The following is a 17,443-nucleotide window of genomic DNA, read 5'->3' on the forward strand; positions in this document are numbered from 1 at the left end:
GCTAATACTTAATACCTAGTATGAAATAGCCAATAAGTGGGGCAATTTAGAGCGTACACAGAAGAGAAAGACATCATCCCTAACCCTCAAAACTTTAAGATCTAATGGAATCTGAGTCCTCCTAGATTTTAACAGTGTAGTTGATATTAAACAAAGCTGCTTCTAACAGAGCTAAAAGAAGCAACACATATAGCAATTTCATGTGTCTAACCTCACATTGTTTATAATTGTATGACAAAAACAAATGGAGAAGATAAATTTAGAAGAAACTCTGTACTACACAGGCTCTGTGACAAATGGAGTTTACAGTCTTGGCAAGCAGCCTCCAAGGTTTTTCAGCGTTAGCTGGCATCCCACTTTGGAAATACCTTTCTTAGTTTCTCAGCAACAGTTCAGATATGACAAACAATTCTAGTGTCTCCTTTTTTGGCTTCAAATAAAATAGCATAAGCATATTTAAACATCCATCTTCTTCTGGCTTCTAAACTCTTTTTTCACATGAGCACTTAATTCATGGCTTTGTGCACCTTACTTGTGTCCCCCAAGGAGAGTTTTCCAAACATCCCTGGACATGTAAAAGCTTCCTTTGTAAGGTGACTCAGAATTCCATCCTTCTCCAATTTGCTTTTTATTATTTCATTGGTCAGAATGTGGGCAGCTTCTGCTGCAGATACAGTCTCCAGTAACTGCCCTTCTAATGGTGACTTGGCTGAGTTATACTGTGATATAAAGACAGTTTCCAAATCTCTGCCAATCTTCCTTGCCTTGATATAATTGCCATAATAAAACATACCACAGAATTTATCTTAGACACACTCTAGTCTAATCCCCATCATACTTTTAATTCTTATTGCAATATCCTTAACAATAACACCCACTCTCTTCTTGAATACTGGGATCAAAATGGAATTCTTTAGCAAAGAACATTGCTCCTGCTTTTAATCCTTAATTTCCAAGTTGGAAAAGTTATTGCTGAATTTCTGGTCTTTTGTTTTGGTTGTGGATGGGCAAGTAGAGATTTCTCCACTCTTCCAAGATATAAACAGATTAAAACTCCTGATTTCATTAGTCAAGGACACAAATAATTAACAGGAGCAAGTTAGAAACAGATACAACTTCTCTTGATGTGAATTTTCCTAGGCCTGTAGTTCCCTAAAAAGGCAGAAACTAATACATTTCCAGAATAGGTTAATGTCTGATATGAGAAAATAATCTAATTTGTCATATGACAAGCCTTTCATATTTGGGGTTTATCAACTGCTATAGGCAGAATTAGGAGTCCTCAGCCCCAAATATGTCCATGTCCTCATCCCCAGAACCTGTGACTATGTTAAGTATCCTGGCAAAGGAGCATTAGGGTTACAGTATCAGGGAACTTGCCCTGATATTCACGTAGGTTCTTTTCTATTTTCCTTAAGCATCGGCCAGCTTGAGAAATAAAGGGACAGAGTACAAAAGAGAGAAATTTTAAAGCTGGGCATCCGGGGGAGACATCACATGTTGGTAGGTTCCGTGATGCCCTACAAGCCGCAAAAACCAGCAAGATTTTATCAGGGATTTTCAAAAGGGGAGGGAGTGTGCAAATAGGTGTGGGTCACAGACATTAAGTACTTTTCAAGGTAATAGAATATCACAAGGCAAGTGGAGGCATGGCGAGATCACAGGACCACAGGACCAAGGCAAAATTAAAATTGCTAATGAAGTTTCAGGCACCATTGTCATTGATAACATCTTATCAGAAGACAGGGTTTTGAGATCAACCGATCTGACCAAAATTTATTAGGTGGGAATTTCCTCTTCCTAATAAGCCTGGGAGTGCTATGGGAGACTGGAGTCTATTTCATCTCTGTAGTCTTGACCATAAGAGATGGCCACGCCCAGGGGGCTGTTTATAAGCCTGTATCTCCAGGTGTATATTCTCCTTCTCAGGGATGTTCCTTGCTGAGAAAAAGAATTCCGTGATATTTCTCCCATTTGCTTTTGAAAGAAGAGAAATATGGCTCTGTTCCGCCCGGTTCACCAGCGGGCAGAGTTTAAGGTTATCTCTCTTATTCCATGAACAATTGCTGTTATCCTGTTCTTTTTTCAAGGTGCTCAGATTTCATATTGCTCAAACACACATGCTGTACAATTTGTGCAGTTAATGCAATTATTACAGGGATCTGAGGCAACGTATATCCTCCTCAGCTGACAAGATTAAGAGATTAAAGTAAAGACAGGCATAGGAAATCACAAGGGTATTGATTGGGGAAGTGATAAGTGTCCATGAAATCTTTACAATTTATGTTTAGAGATTGCAGTAAAGACAGGCATAAGAAATTATAAAAGTATTAATTTGGGGAACTAATAAATGTCCATAAAATCTTCACAATCCATGTTCTTCTGCGATGGCTTCAGCCCCTCCGTTTGGGGTCCCTGACTTCCTGCAACATCTCTCCCTTTCTTTTTATATAAATGTGCCATGGCGATGAAGGCTTGTTCATTCTCCCAATTTTCACACAGGATTCTTTGACTGGTCCGGCACACTAAAAACAAGCCGATTAAACAGAGAAACATAATTCCAAAATCTACTACAGTGGAGCCCCCAACAGACTTAATCCAAGTCATGGGGTTTAATCCATAAAGATTTTCTGCCACCTGATCTAATGCCTCAGCTCCAGGCACAATGGATAAGTGAGCTTGAGAGGCTTCAAAAATTTGTTTCTTTAATTTAGTTATGTCCAATGATAAATTATCTTCCCTACCTAGAAGGTGTCCTTTGACCATTTCCCATGAATGATCAGTCCTGTTATAGGAATATGGGGTGATGCAGAAATCCGAAGTATTCCAATCACACTGCATTTGCATGTGATGCTCAAGACTCACTACCCGATCTCCACACCAACTAACAGACTGTCTTAAATCATTAATTTGATTTGCCAATTTTTGATCAATGCCTTGTTGAGAATTCCACATTTGGGTGGAATTGGCTTGCCAATCATTAACAAAATGAGCCGTTTGAATGGATTGGTGTAATGCCATTCCGGCAGTAGTGGCCATTGCAGTGACTGTAATTAGGCCCATGATAACAGCGATTAAAGTGAAAACAAATCTCTTAGATCTTTTTAGAATTCGCTGTATCTCTTCATTAATTAAATGTATTGAGGGGGAGGATTCCCAAGGTCTAGGTAAAGTTACCGGAATCCAGATTCCTTCTCGAGCTCGAACCAACATTACACTTTTCCTGGAGTCAAAATGGAAGTAAATACAAGTGTATAGATGACAATTAATGCATTGGGCAGTTGATTATTTGTCCAAATTTTGATATTTCCTACTAACAGCATGTAAGGAGGCTTAACACAACTCTGTATGGGAACAGTCAGGTTGGAGGTAAGTAAAGCAGAATGTCTGGGTCCACGTTGATACTGAGAGAGTGGGACGGTAGTGGGAACAACAGTCAGAATAGTTTTCCCTTCCCATACTCACAGTTCAGACATGGCAATAGCCAATTTCCAAAGTTCTGGGTGTTCTGGGCTCAGAATGGGGAGTATCATGCAAGGCCTGGGGTCGGGGGGTAATGCCTTTATCTTCCCATTTTAAGGGAAAGAATGAGCTGATCCTCCTAAGCAAAGTAGAATGATGATTCTCGTTCTCCTGATAAGAAATAAAATAAGTAGCCTCAGGCATTCCCTTCTGCCAGAGGAGCAATTGTTTTTGAAATAGCCCTTTGGTGCCCAGTCTATTACTAAACCATATGAGTCATTTTTTAATATTACTGCATGTGAGTTAACACAATCTTCCCAAATTAAAGTTTTAGATGGGCCCTCAAAATTTTTAGGGCATGGTTTTCCTGCAGCTTTGTATTAAAATTATGGGGTATCTCCCATTACTCCTCCTTTCATTTGTTTTAAAGGAGAAAGGGACAGGCCAGAGACCAAATGTCCCATTTTATCTGTAGCTGAACTTTCCGGAAGATAAGCAGCCCAGACTTGAGTTTCTAGATGTATACAACCAGGTGCATGTCCGAGGCACAGAGGGGGGTATTTATAACCCATGGTAACATTAAATGCAGTGCCTTCTTCTCCTGGTTGAGCAGGGCAATGGTCATGTGTGGCTCCAGGCGTCCACACACTATTGTTAGTGTAGATTTCTGCAGGAGCATCTGTCCGCGTGAGAAGTCGAATAAGTGGAGGAAAAGGCACATAAGCCCAATAAGAATAATTAGGTGTAGCAGGTAAATCAGTGTGAGAGGAAACTGGTGAGACAGAAAGTATAAAGAGGAGAATCATTAAATAAAACCTAGCGTAAGTGAGATTCAGTGCTGAAGGAGGAAGAGAACAGTGTTAAGTATCCTGGCAAAGGAGCATTAGGGTTACAGATAGAATTAAAGTTGCTCGTCAGCTGATTGAGGATAAGGAGATTGGCCTGGATTATCCAGGTAGGCTCAATGTAATCACGAAGGGCCTTTAAAGTGAGAGAGGGAGGCAGAAGAGGAAGTCAGAGTGATGTGCTGTGAAATCTACTACCGTTTGCTGGTTTTGAAGATGGAGAAAAAGAGTGATGAACGAAACATGGATGGCCTTGGGAACCTGGAAAAGGTAAGGAAACACACTTTCCCCCAGAATCTTGTAAGAGGAATGCACTCCTGAAATGCCTTGGTTTTAGTCCAGTGACATGGTTTTAACCCATATTGGACTTCAGACCTATAAGTTAATAAATTTGTGTTATTTTAAGCCGCCAAGTTTGTGGTTACCTATTATAGCAGCAAATAAAAAACTAATAAACCTTCTGACTTGGGTTGGTTTTAGGCTCTGAAATGAGGATTCATGTGAAAGTGTTTTAGTAGGAAGTGTTCCCAGGAAAAATTGTTTAGGGAAGTAGGAAAATGGGATCAGGAAGGAAAAGATGCCAGGCATGGGTGTCAAGTCATGCTGTGTTTCATGCAGGACTTGGATTCAATCCTATATGAAGCAACAATAATATATTTTACACTTAAAAATTTGGTAAGAGGGTGGATCTCATGTTAAGTGTTCTTACCACAATAAAATTTTAAAGAAAATCTTTTTAATCCCATAGGGGAGCTCTGGAGAAAATGTGGGTCATTTGTCAGTTCTCCGAAGTCAAATTTGGCAAAAGGATTGAGTTATTCATCTCTGACCAGACATTGCTTACACACCACCCATGGTGGTGAGGTAGAGGAGTAAATTCCTAGGCAATTTTAGATCTCCATGCATGTAGAAAAATGGAATCTGAAAGTTTGAAAGCATACGCCTACCAAGAGACACAGGTGTTGGCTGTTAGGAATGAAAGCTGACTGGGAGCTTACACATATGACAACGGCAAAGAAACCCGATGAGAGATGGGTTGAGTACTAACAGTGTCTGCAATGGTTTCCTAATCTATGCACTTTTACTTAAATGAAAGTTAACAGATTGCATTTTTTTTATTGATTTTCTATCAAATTCAGCATCTACAAGGCCACATACCATCCAGGGAAAGACTCAGTGCCCAAATGTTTCTGAAAAGTATCTTCAGATTCTCAGAGATCTGCACAATTCAAATAATCCACTCATGGATAAAGAGTTTGAGTATTGCTCTGTTCAAGGAATAATCTCTGAGAATCTAGTATCAGACTTCTCAGGTTTCAGTGGAAGTTGTGATAAGATTACAAAAATATAAAAAATAATAAATTATCTTATTGAGTGAAAACAATCCAATCTTTTATTTTGTCTGTTATTGCTCTGAAAGCATGATATTATGTAACTTCAGTATTTAAGAATACCCTGACTATGCCCAGCTTCTCCTTATTAACTTTGCAAATGGCTCCATCACATCAGAATCAGCAGCATCGCTTTTCTAAGTCACCAGTTGTCTTCAATGGACATCATCTTTAAGATTATGTTCAAAACTGATTGTTTTCCCCTATAAATCTGCCTCTTTTCCCAACTTCTCTTCCTTTATTAGTGGCATTACTATTATTCTGGCCTCTCAAGTTAAATTTATTAAACTTTTTCTTCTTGGTCCTTTTCCCGTTTGCCCTGAAAATACTCACTGGTGGTGCTTGTGGCTGCAGCGTTTTACCCTGTGATAATTTTGCCATGAAATATCTTGCTTTTATTATTATTTTTACATTGCTCTAGTATATCAACTTTGGAAATAAAAGGCATCATTCTACTTACAGCATTGTGTTTTTAATAGTGGTATTTCCATTTACAAAATATAGTAATTCTCAATCGCTGTTAAAATTTGAAGAAATTAGTACCTTCATACACTGCTGGTGGGAATATAAAGTAGGGCAACCACCTTGGATAACAGTCCAACAGATCCTCAAATGGGTTAAACATAGATTACCACATGACCCAGTTATTCTACTCCTAAGTATATATCCAACAATAAAAACATAACTTGTTTCAAACATTTATAGCAGCCATATAGTTGAAACAATATCTATCAACTGATAAAGTGGAGGAAATCCCTGTGGAATATTATTTAGCCATAAAAAATAATAAAGTACTAATATATGCTATAACATGGGTGAATCTTAAAAACATTATGCTAAGTAAAAGAAGCCATTCACTAAAGAACATGAATTATATGATTCAGTTTATATAAAATGTCAAGAATAGGCAAACCTATAGAGACAGAAAGTAGATTAGTAGTTGCTTAGGGCTTGGGGTGGGGGGCTGGAAGGATAACTAAGAGTTACAAGATTTCTTTTGGAGGTGTGTGATGTTAACATCGTTCCCAAACGGCTGTTGGCAGAAGATTCATTTCATGAATCTGATTTTTCCGAAATAGACAATTCTGATGATTGAGACGATTTTGATGTTAGTTCTGTTTAAAAATAACTCCAAGACCAGTTTTTATATTTTATTTTCACATTGAAAAGCTATCACCTTTGTTTCAGCCTCAAAGAGTGTGTTTATGTAAAATTAAATGAGCACTAGCAGTGAGCTGCACTCTTTTTTTTTCTAAAGGGGAAAAGGGTTAAACCTAGTTTCAAGTTTGTCATTAAGTCTTAAGATATTGCTGCTACTTGTTTTCTCCCTGTGACCACAACTGCTGACAGTTTAAACTCACTTTTTGTTTATATTGCTGGCCACCTAATATAGTGAGTCCAGTAAGCCTACCAGAAAAACCAAAAATATCATTTTTCTTGTCACTTCCTTGGTCAAAAATCTGCAGTGAATCACTTTTTACAGTACCAGGAAATATGACCAAAATATTAACATTTTATGCATGAGGGATCAAAGCCCTGGTCTCCTTCTTACCACTGAACATTATTCTGTTTGACTTCACCCTGTTGGTTTCCTCTATACTCTTTTCACAATTTGAAATTACATTATTTGTTTGTTTACTGATTATTTTTTATTTATTTTCTATTTCTATTTGGCTACATCTAAACTGTAAACTCTCCAAGGGGAAGAGATAGACATTTTTGTTTGACACTGTACATCTTGTACCTTCTACAGGCTACTTATTGGTACCAGGCAAATAGAAAGTTTTCAATCAACATTTGTTGATTTAGTGGAGAAAGGAAGTAAGGAGGGAAGAGGGAAGGCGAGAGGAAGGAATTATTTTTCGGTTCTTCTCGCTGACCATCCCACCTACTTCCTTCCTTCTCCACCCTCACCTCATACTTTAGGATAATTTTTATGTTTACCTTTTTTTATGCTATACCTCTACCCTCTAATATCTCCCTGCTTTTTCTCCTGGTCAAATCAAGTCACAAATTCTGTCTCATCTCCACTTTCTTGATTTCTGCACCCATATCCTTTCCAACCAGAGACATTTCTCATGTCTTAACTTCTGTTTTAGTTTCCATCTGTGTAATTTTGAGCACTTGGTTTCTGATGTTGCCATCTAATATTTTAGCATTTGGCATTGTTTCTACATATAGGTCTTCCAGTATTTGCCTTCTGCCTATCTGCTCTCAGACTCATTCACCAGCCTTTCCCTGCTCTGTCCTCTTTTATATTAGTCTACATTTCTCAGGCTTTCTACTCTCTGGCTTTCTAATAAGTATATCAATGGGAGAAATTAATGGAAAATTAGGAAGAGGGAGGAGGAGAGAAGCTGGGATATTTCTGCCTGCAGTGGCTATTCCTGCAGCGATGTGTTTTATCCATGGTTGTAGCTCCTGCCAGGCAGTCTGTACCATGGCTCTACCTCTCGCCAGATGTCCCAGTTTCTGGGTTCTGGTGATAACATCTCTTCTTGTGATTTATCTATCCATTAAGAAGGTAAGGGCTTCCTGCTGTGGCTAATCTCTGAGTTGTCTCAACCTTAGGCTTTCCAGTTTTTCCATGTCATCTATCAACAACTCCTTGTATTGAATTTCTTCTGTTTGAAAGTCTTAGAAGATTGTTTTGTTTTATTTTGTTTTGTTTTTCCTGGCAGAACACTGACTGATATGCCTTTTTAAGCTTCCAGGAGAATTTTAAATTTTCTATATCCTCCCACAGCTGGTCATATAAAAGTTACTTATGTATGTGGATTGTTCTTTTATGAGTGCTTCTTGCTTATATCAGAAACAGTCATCTGGAAAACACTCCCTTGTTCCCTATAAACAAGGATCAAACAGTATATTATCCCAAAATGTCTCACTGGAGAAATGCAGTTTAGTTTTCTGCACAACTCACCCAAGCTGGCTAGATTTTACCTAGGAAAAATAAAGGTCTTCAAACTTTGAGGTCATTTTGATTAAACCACAGACATCAAGGAAAATAAAAGTGTGTTCTCTGCATTGATTTAAGTTGGTGCAAAAGTAATTGCAGTTTTTGCCATTAAGAAATGGCATATAAGGTATAGCAATGACTATAAGGTTATGAGTATAAGCATTAAACAATGACAAAAACTGCAATTACTTTTCACCAGTGTAATACCATTACACATACAATGAACTTTCTACTTTCCCTATTTTGTGTATTGAGTCACATCCCAAACATCTGTAGAAAAGGTGTTAAGACACTAAAGATAAGAATTATAGTTCAATTGTGACTAAAATCACAGTCTATGCTTTCTGGCTTAACAAATATAATCTGGGTATCAGTCAGTAGAGAAGATTCATTTAAATTACCACATCACCAGATATGAAACAACTTCAAGCTATACCAGCACAAATGCTTTTGAAATGAAATATCATCCCACTACTGAAAATAAATCATATTATCATATTTTCCACTGTCTTCTACTTTCTCTGACAATATAGTTAATGACGATCCAAGTATAAGATAAAACTGTAAACTGTGAGCAGAATGCAAAACAAGGCCCTAGATGGACCAGAAAGATTGGTGGAATGAGTACTGATCCCAGGGCAGTTCAGGATTACAAGTGCAGTCTTACATAAGTCAGTGAAATGGCGTTTGTTTTCATTTCCTTATCTTCAACTTTCAGGGCTAAATTGAATAATATATTATGGCTCTTTCACTGAGAAAAATACAGATATACACAACTGAAAAAACAGAACTAAGTGGCACTTCTTTTTTGATACCAGTACATGAGCAATCACAAATCCTTTGTGAATGAAGGAGTGTAGAGGCAGAAATAAGTAATATGAGATTCCAACAAGAAGTTTGTAATTTTTTAACCAGTTCTTTTATAGTCAACTCAACATTGCATAAATTGAGGAATAATCCCAGTTTGTGTGGCAAGAGGTAAGCAAGTTTATAATATTCAAGACTGAAAAAATGTAGTGTAGTAAATGGTATTATGATTTTACAATTAAAAGAGACCTTAGAACACTGAGTTCAGAGGGTTTTTGTTTTTTTGGCCTTTTTAAGAAAATCATTTTCCTACTGGAAAATCATTTGAAAGCTATACAATCTCTTTCTCAATAAAAACAAACCATAAGCAAGCCTGGCACAGAAAGACAAGTACTGTATGATCTCACTTACATGTAGATTGAACTCTTTATATGATTAAAAAAGTTTAACACATAGAAGCAGAGAATAGAATGGTGATGACTGGGGACTCTGGGTGAGGGGAGTGGGTTGGAAAGATGTTGGTCCAAAGATACAAAATTTTAGTTAGAAGGAATAAATTCGAGAGACCTCTTGTACAACTTGGTGGCTATAGTTACTAACAATATAGTATTCTTGAAAATTGCCAAAATATAGATTTTAAATGTACTCTTTATAAAATAATAACTATGTGAGGTAAGACATATATACACTAGCTCAACTGAGCCATTTCACAATGGATTCATATTTCAAAACATGTTGTAGTTGATAAATATATATAATTTTTATCCATTAATTTAAAAATTAGTTAATTTTTTAAAAAAATAAATATATGTCCTGAGACAATTGTGCATAAAATTTCTGGTTGTTCATATACCTGCTGAGGTCTATTCAGGCAAGCCCTGACCAAATTGTCCTCAGATAACAGGTAAAAAACTTGATACTCAAAAAATTTAAGCAGATAGTCCAAAGACACAAGGATATTTATGTAAAAACTGTACTAAAACACAGATTTCTCACTCAATTATTCTTTCTATTTCTCACTGTCTCTTTTTTGGCTAGGACTTAAGTTAACATTATTCATCTGAAAAGAAAGAAAAAGTACTACTTGAACCAAGTGGTTAAATGTCCAAAATATAGTATGAAAAAAAAAACAATTAGAAAAGACTTGAAGCAGGTGTACAAAAAGCTAGTAGAGAGTCTATTGGACATGTATTTTTCTAAAAAAGAATAGCTCACAAAAGTATCAATAAAAAGATCAAATCAGCAAACAAAAGTTAATTTCAAAATAAGTTCTCAAGTTTTTTACCTAAATTGATTGAATATCATGTTGGAATTCTATCACCATACTTTTTAAATTCCTCTTTTCTTACATGACTACAGCTGCTAACTCTCCCTGGCTTCACTGTTCCTGGGAAACTAGGTGAATGGGTCCCTTGTTGATTGCAGACTCATACCTCTTGTCCTTTTTCTGTTATTTTCCTCCTAATTTTGCATCAGAAAAGCATACTACAGCAGGAAATAATTTGTAAGCCAGGAGAGAATGAGAAACAGAGCAAGTAACATCAGTATGGCCTTTGGCAAGGACAGATTATGGAAATCATCAAGAGTTTTCATCCACTGACAAATTTTTCTAATCTGTAAATGAAAGGAAGAAACAAGCATTCTTTTTGGAACAGGAAAAAGGAAAAATAGGAATGATAAATAAGCTTGGAGAGAGGATTTGAAGAAAACTTGACTTTGTCTATCTAGTATTGTCCCTATATAGTATCCCTATGACAGCAAACAAACCATCTGTATCAGGAGCCGCTTCCAAAGGCTGCGAGGAAATATTACTGGAAATAGGCAACAAAATTATTTTTTAAGAAATTTACTTACATTATCTTTTTCTTTTAAAACAGCTTTATTGAGATATAATTAATATGGTATACATACATCCATTTAAAGTGGACGATGCAATAGTTTCTAGTATATTTAAAGATATGTGAAACCATCACCGCAGTGAATGTTAGAATATTTTTACCTATAAAAGAAATCTTTTTTTTTTTTTTTTTGATGGAGTCTCGCTCTGTCGCCCAGGCTGGAGTGCAGTGGCGCGATCTCGGCTCACTGCAAGCTCTGCCTCCTGGGTTCACGCCATTCTCCTGCCTCAGCCTCCTAAGTAGCTGGGACGACAGGCGCCCGCCACCATGCCTGGCTAGTATTTTGTATTTTTAGTAGAGATGAGGTTTCATTGTGTTAGCCGGGATGGTGGTCTCAATCTCCTGCCCTCGTGATCCACCCGCCTCGGCCTCCCAAAGTGCTGGGATTAGAGGCATGAGCCACCGCGCCTGGCCTACTTAGCGTGTTTTAAGTTTCATCCATGTTATAGCATATATCACTACATTGTTATTTTTTATGGCTGAATAATATTCCATTGTATGACTATCCCACACTTTATTAGTTGATAGACATCGTTTAAACCTTATGGCTACTATAAATAAATAATGCTGCTATAAATATTTGGTACAAGTTTTTGTCATTGTTGTGTTTTTTTGACATATGTTTTTATTTGTCTTGGATATATACTTAGTAGTAGAACAAATATATAGTGGGTTAAACATAGTTACCGTATGTTATATAGTATATAAAACAGATTTACCATATGATATATGTATACCATATGTTTGCTGATTTGATCTTTCGATTGATACCTTTCTGAGCTATTCTTTTTTAAGAAAAATACATATATCATATGGTAACTCTGTATTTAACCCACTTCAGGATCTGTCAGAGTATTTTCCAAGGTGGTTGCCCTATTTTTATTCCCACCAGCAGTGTATGGGGACATCAATTTATCCATATCCTTCTCAATACCTGTTATTATCTGAATTTTAAAACTTTTAGCCATTTTGTTCGGTGTCAAGTAGTGTCTCACTCTGATTTTGGCCTGCATTTTCTTTATGACTAATGATGCCAAGTATCCGTCCATGTGCCTACTATATTTTAAATCTTCTTTGGCAAAATGTCTATTCAGATTCTTTGCCTATTTTTTAATCAGATTGCCTTTTATTATTGAATTCTAAAACTTCATCATATAAATTTTTTTAATTTGTTTTTTATTTCAGTAGGTTTCTGGGGAACAGGTGGTGTTTGATTACATGAATAAGTTCTTTAGTGGTGATTTATGAGATTTTGGTGCACCCATCACCCAAGCAGTGTACCCTGTACCCAATGTGCTGTCTTTTATCTCTTGGCCCCCTCTCACCCTTTCTCCTGAGTCCCCAAAGTGCATTGTATCATTCTTAATGCCTTTTTGTCCTCGTAGCTTAGTTCCCAATTATGAGTGAGGACATACAATGTTTTGTTGGCCATTCCTGAGTTACTTCACTTACAGTAATGGTCTCCAACTCCATTGAAGTTGCTGCAAATGCCATTATTTTGCTCCTTTTAATGGCTGAGTAGTATTCCATGGTATATTTATAACATATTTGTTTTTATCTACTTGTTACTTGATGGGTGTTTGGGCTGGTTCTATGTATTCAAAATTGCAAATTGTGCTGATATAAGCATGCATGTATAAGTATCTTTTTCATATAATGACTTTTTTTTTCCTCTGGATGTAGTAGGATTGCTGGCTTAAATTGTAGATCTACTTTTAGTTCTTTAAGGAATCTCCACAATGTTTTTCACAGTAGTTGTACTAGTTTACATTCCCACCAATGGTGTAAAAGTGTTCCCTTTTCACCACATCCATGCCAACATCTATTATTTTTTGATTCTTTGATTATGGCCATTCTTGCAGGAATGAGGTGGTATTATTGCATTGTAGTTTTGATTTGCATTTCCCTGATAATTAGTGATGTTTGAGCACTTTTTTCATATGCTTGTTGGCCATTTTTGTATCTTCTTTTGAGAATTGTCTATTCATGTTCTTCACCCACTTTTTGATGGGATTGCTTGTTTTTTTCTTGCTGATTTGTTTGAGTTCTTTGTAGATTCTGGATATTAGTCCTTTGTTGAATATATGGATTATGAAGATTTTCTCCCACTCTGTGGGTTGTCTGTTGACTCTGCTGATTATTTCTTTTGCTGTGCAGAAGCTTTTTAGTTTAATTAGGTCTCATCTACTTATCTTTGTTTTTTGTTGCATTTGCTTTTGGGTTCTTGGTCATGAACTCTTTGCCTAAGTCAATGTCTAGAAGGATTTTTCCAATGTTATCTTCTAGAATTTTTATGGTTTCAGGTCTTAGATTTAAGTCTTTAATCCATCTTGAGTTGATTTTTGTATAAGCTAAAAGATGAGGATCCAGCTTCATTTTTCTACATGTGGCTTGCCAATAATTCCAGCACCATTTGTTGAATAGGGTGTCCTTTCCCCACTTTATGTTTTTGTTTTCTTTGTCAAAGATACAGTTGGCTATAAGTATTTGACTTTATTTCTGGACTTTCATTCTGTTCCATTGGTCTATCTTCATATATTCTTGATACAAATGCCCAATTTGATATATGATTTGCAAATTGTTTTTTCTTCTTCTGTAGATTATTTTTTCACTTGCATGATGGTGTCTTTTGGAACACAAACGTTTTTAATTTTGATGAAGTCCAGTTTATCTCTTTTATTGTTATTTGCATACCTAGAACTCAGTACCAAATTCAAGGCCATGAAGATTTATCCCTATGTTTTTTTCTAAGAGTTTTATATTTTTAGTTCTTACATTGAAGTCTTTGGTACATTTTGAGTTAATTAGTATATATGGTGTGAGGTAAGGGTCCAACTTTGTTTTTCATGTGGCTATCTAGTTGTCCCAGCACTATTTCTTGAAGAAACTATTCTTTCCTCCATTGTATGGTCTTGGCATCCTGGTTGAAAACCAGAGTATAGGTACATGAATGTATTTCTAGACTCTCAATTATATTGTGTTAATCTTTATGCCTACCTTTATGCTAGTAGCACAATATGTTCATTACTGTTGCTTTATAGCAAGTTTTGAAATGGAGAAGTGGTGAATCCTATTTTGTTATTTTTCAGCATTGTTTTACTATTCTGGGTTCTTTGTAATTCCACATGAATTTTAGAATCAGCTTGACAATTTCTACAAAGAAGCCAAATGAGATTGTGATATGGATTGCTTTGAATCTGTAGATAAATTTCGGGAGTTATATTAGTTCCCTATGACTGCCATAACAAAGTACTGCAGACTGGGTGGTTTAAATAATAGAAATTATTTCCCCACATTTCTGAAGGCCAGGTGTTCAAGATCAAGATGTGCTTAGATTCTGAGTATATTATGGGTTCTGCAGCCTCTCCTGTTGGCTTATAGATGGCTATGTTCTCCCTGTCTTCATGTGGTCTTCCTTCTGTGAGCATTCATGTCTTAATGTCTTCTTTTTATAAGGACACTAGTCATATTGGATTAGGGCCCACCCATATGACTTTTTACTTAATTACCTCTTTAAAGGCCCTATAACCAAACACAGTAACACTGTAGTGTACTGGGATCTAGGACTTCAACATACAAATTTGGTGGGAAGGTGGGCCAGAAACACATTTCAGCTCATAACCAGGAGTACTGCCATTTTAATAATATAAGGTCTTCTTGTTTATGAACATGAAATGCTATTCCATTGATTTAGATATTTAATTTAATTTGATACTGTTTTATAGTTTTCAGAGCATATGTTTTGTTATTTTATTTAATTATTATTTTATTCTTTTATGTTATCACAAATAGACTTTCCTTAATTTTATTTTTTGATTGTTCATCACAAGCATATCAAAATATAATATGTTTTTGTATGTTAATTTTCTACCCTACAACTACGATGAAGGCATTTATTAGTTCTGAAAGAGTTTTTATCTTTTTTTGGTGGATTTTTTAGCATCTTTTTATACAAGATAATTTTATCTCTGAATAGAGATTACTTTTTTATTTTCAATCTAGATGGCTTTTATTATTTTTTCTTTTCTATGGCCCTAGCTATAACCTCTAGTACAATTTTGACTATAAGTTGTGAGAGTAGATGTCTTGTTTTGTCCCTTATCTGAAGGGGAAAGCATCCATCCTTTCACCATTACATGTAATATCAACTGTGGGTTTTTGTATGTGCCCTATATCATGTTGAAGAAGTTTCTTTCTATTCCCAGTTTGTTCAGTGTTATTATTATAAAAGATGTTGAATTTTGTCAGATGCTTTTATGTTGTCTGTTAAGATTAATATTTGCCTCATTTTTTATTCAGTCAATATGGTGTATATTACATTAATTGATTTGGAGATATTAAACCAACTTACATTCTTGAGATAAATCACACTTAGTTATGGTGTACAATTTATTGTATCTGTTGCTGGATTTAGGCTATTAGTAGTTTGTTGAGAATTTTCATGTCTATATTCATAAAAGAAACTGGTCTGTAATGTATTTTGCTTTTTATGTCTCTTTATGGTTTTGGTGTCAGTATCATGCCAGCATCACAAAATGAACTGAAAAGTGTTCCCTGCTACTCTATTTTTTGAAAGAGTATGTGAAGATTTGGTATAAATTCTTTAAATATTTTGTAGAATCCAGTGGTGAAGCAATTTGAGACTAGGCCTTTCTTTGTGGGTAATTTTTAGATTGATAATTCATTTGCTTCACTTAAAGGTCTATTCAGATTGTGTATTTCTTCTTGAGTCAGTCTTCATATTTTGTGTCTTTCTAAGAATTTGTCCATTTTTATCTAGGTTGTCTAATTTATTAGCATGCAATATTTTATAGTATTTCTTTATAATCCTTTTTATTTCTGTAGAGTTGATGGTAGTGTCCCCCTCTCAAATCTGATTATAGTAATTTCAACCTTTTCTTAGTCTCTTTTTTCTTGAGCAATCTTTATAAAGTTTGTCAACATTATTGATATTTTTAAATAACTGGCTTTTGGTTTTACAAATTTTTCCTATAGTATTTCTATTTTCTATTTTATTAATTTCCACTTTAATTATTATTATTTTCTTCCTTCTTCTGGCATTAGGCTTAATTTCCTCTTTTTTACCAGTGACTTAAGTGGAAAGATTAGGTTATTGGTTTGGAATTTTACCACAGACAGTTACAGCTATAAATTCCTTCTAAGCACTGCTCTACTGTCTCTCCTGAGTTTTCGTGGGTTGTTTCTTCATTTTCACTTATCTCAAATATGTTCTAATTTCCCTATGTTTTCTTCTTTGACATATTCGCTAATAAGACACATGTTGTTCAGAGTTCCCATAAGTATGAATTTGCCCATTTTGTTTCATTCCATTGTAGTCAAAGAACAACATATGTAGTTTTATCGCTATCTTTTAAGATTTATTAAGTTTTGTTTTATGGTCTAGCATATGATCTACACTGGATAATGATCTACATGTATTTGTAGAGAATATATATTCTGCTGTTGGGTGAAGTATTCTATATATGTCTATTAAGTTCACTCAGTTTATATTTTCATTTTACTTTTATATTCTCTGGTTGATCCTCTGCCTATTCTAGCCTTTATTGAAACTGGGATATTGAGATCTTTATCTAATATTATCCAATCATTTATTTTTCCTTCATTTATTTTTTAAATGTAATTTTATTTTTAGTAGAGACAAGGTCTCACTATGTTGCCCAGGCTTTTCTCGAACTCCTGAGCTCAAAGGATCCTCCAGCCTTGGCCTCCCAAAGTGCTAGGATTACAGCCATGAGCCACCACACCTGGCCTTCCTTCATTTCTATCAGTTTTTGCTTTATGTATTTTGGTGCTTTGTTAGGTGGATATGAATTTATAATTATTATAGTCTTCTGATTTATTGACACTTTTCTTATAAAATTTCACTCTTTATCTCCAGCAATTTTTTTTGTTTTAAAATCAATTGTGGGCCGGGTGCAGTGGCTCACGCTTGTAATCCCAGCACTTTGGGAGGCCGAGGCGGGCGGATCCCAAGGTCAGGAGATCGAGACCATGGTGAAACCCCGTCTCTTCTAAAAATACAAAAAATTAGCTGGGCGTGGTTGCGGGCACCTGTAGTCC

The 17,443-nt window shown here is 35.8% G+C and overlaps 1 long non-coding RNA gene across 1 annotated transcript in view; it reads left to right on the forward strand.

The window, feature by feature from the left end:
• Positions 1-4,353: 4,353 nt before the first annotated feature.
• LOC100581715 overlaps positions 4,354-17,443 on the forward strand; it is a 32,249-nt gene continuing 19,159 nt past the window's right edge. The window contains exon 1 of the long non-coding RNA XR_001113974.2: positions 4,354-4,577. This is a non-coding gene — a long non-coding RNA (uncharacterized LOC100581715). The remainder of the gene's footprint in view (positions 4,578-17,443) is intronic.

This window comes from Nomascus leucogenys, chromosome 9 (genome assembly GCF_006542625.1).
Source record: "Nomascus leucogenys isolate Asia chromosome 9, Asia_NLE_v1, whole genome shotgun sequence".
In the NCBI taxonomy this organism is placed as follows: domain Eukaryota; kingdom Metazoa; phylum Chordata; class Mammalia; order Primates; family Hylobatidae; genus Nomascus; species Nomascus leucogenys.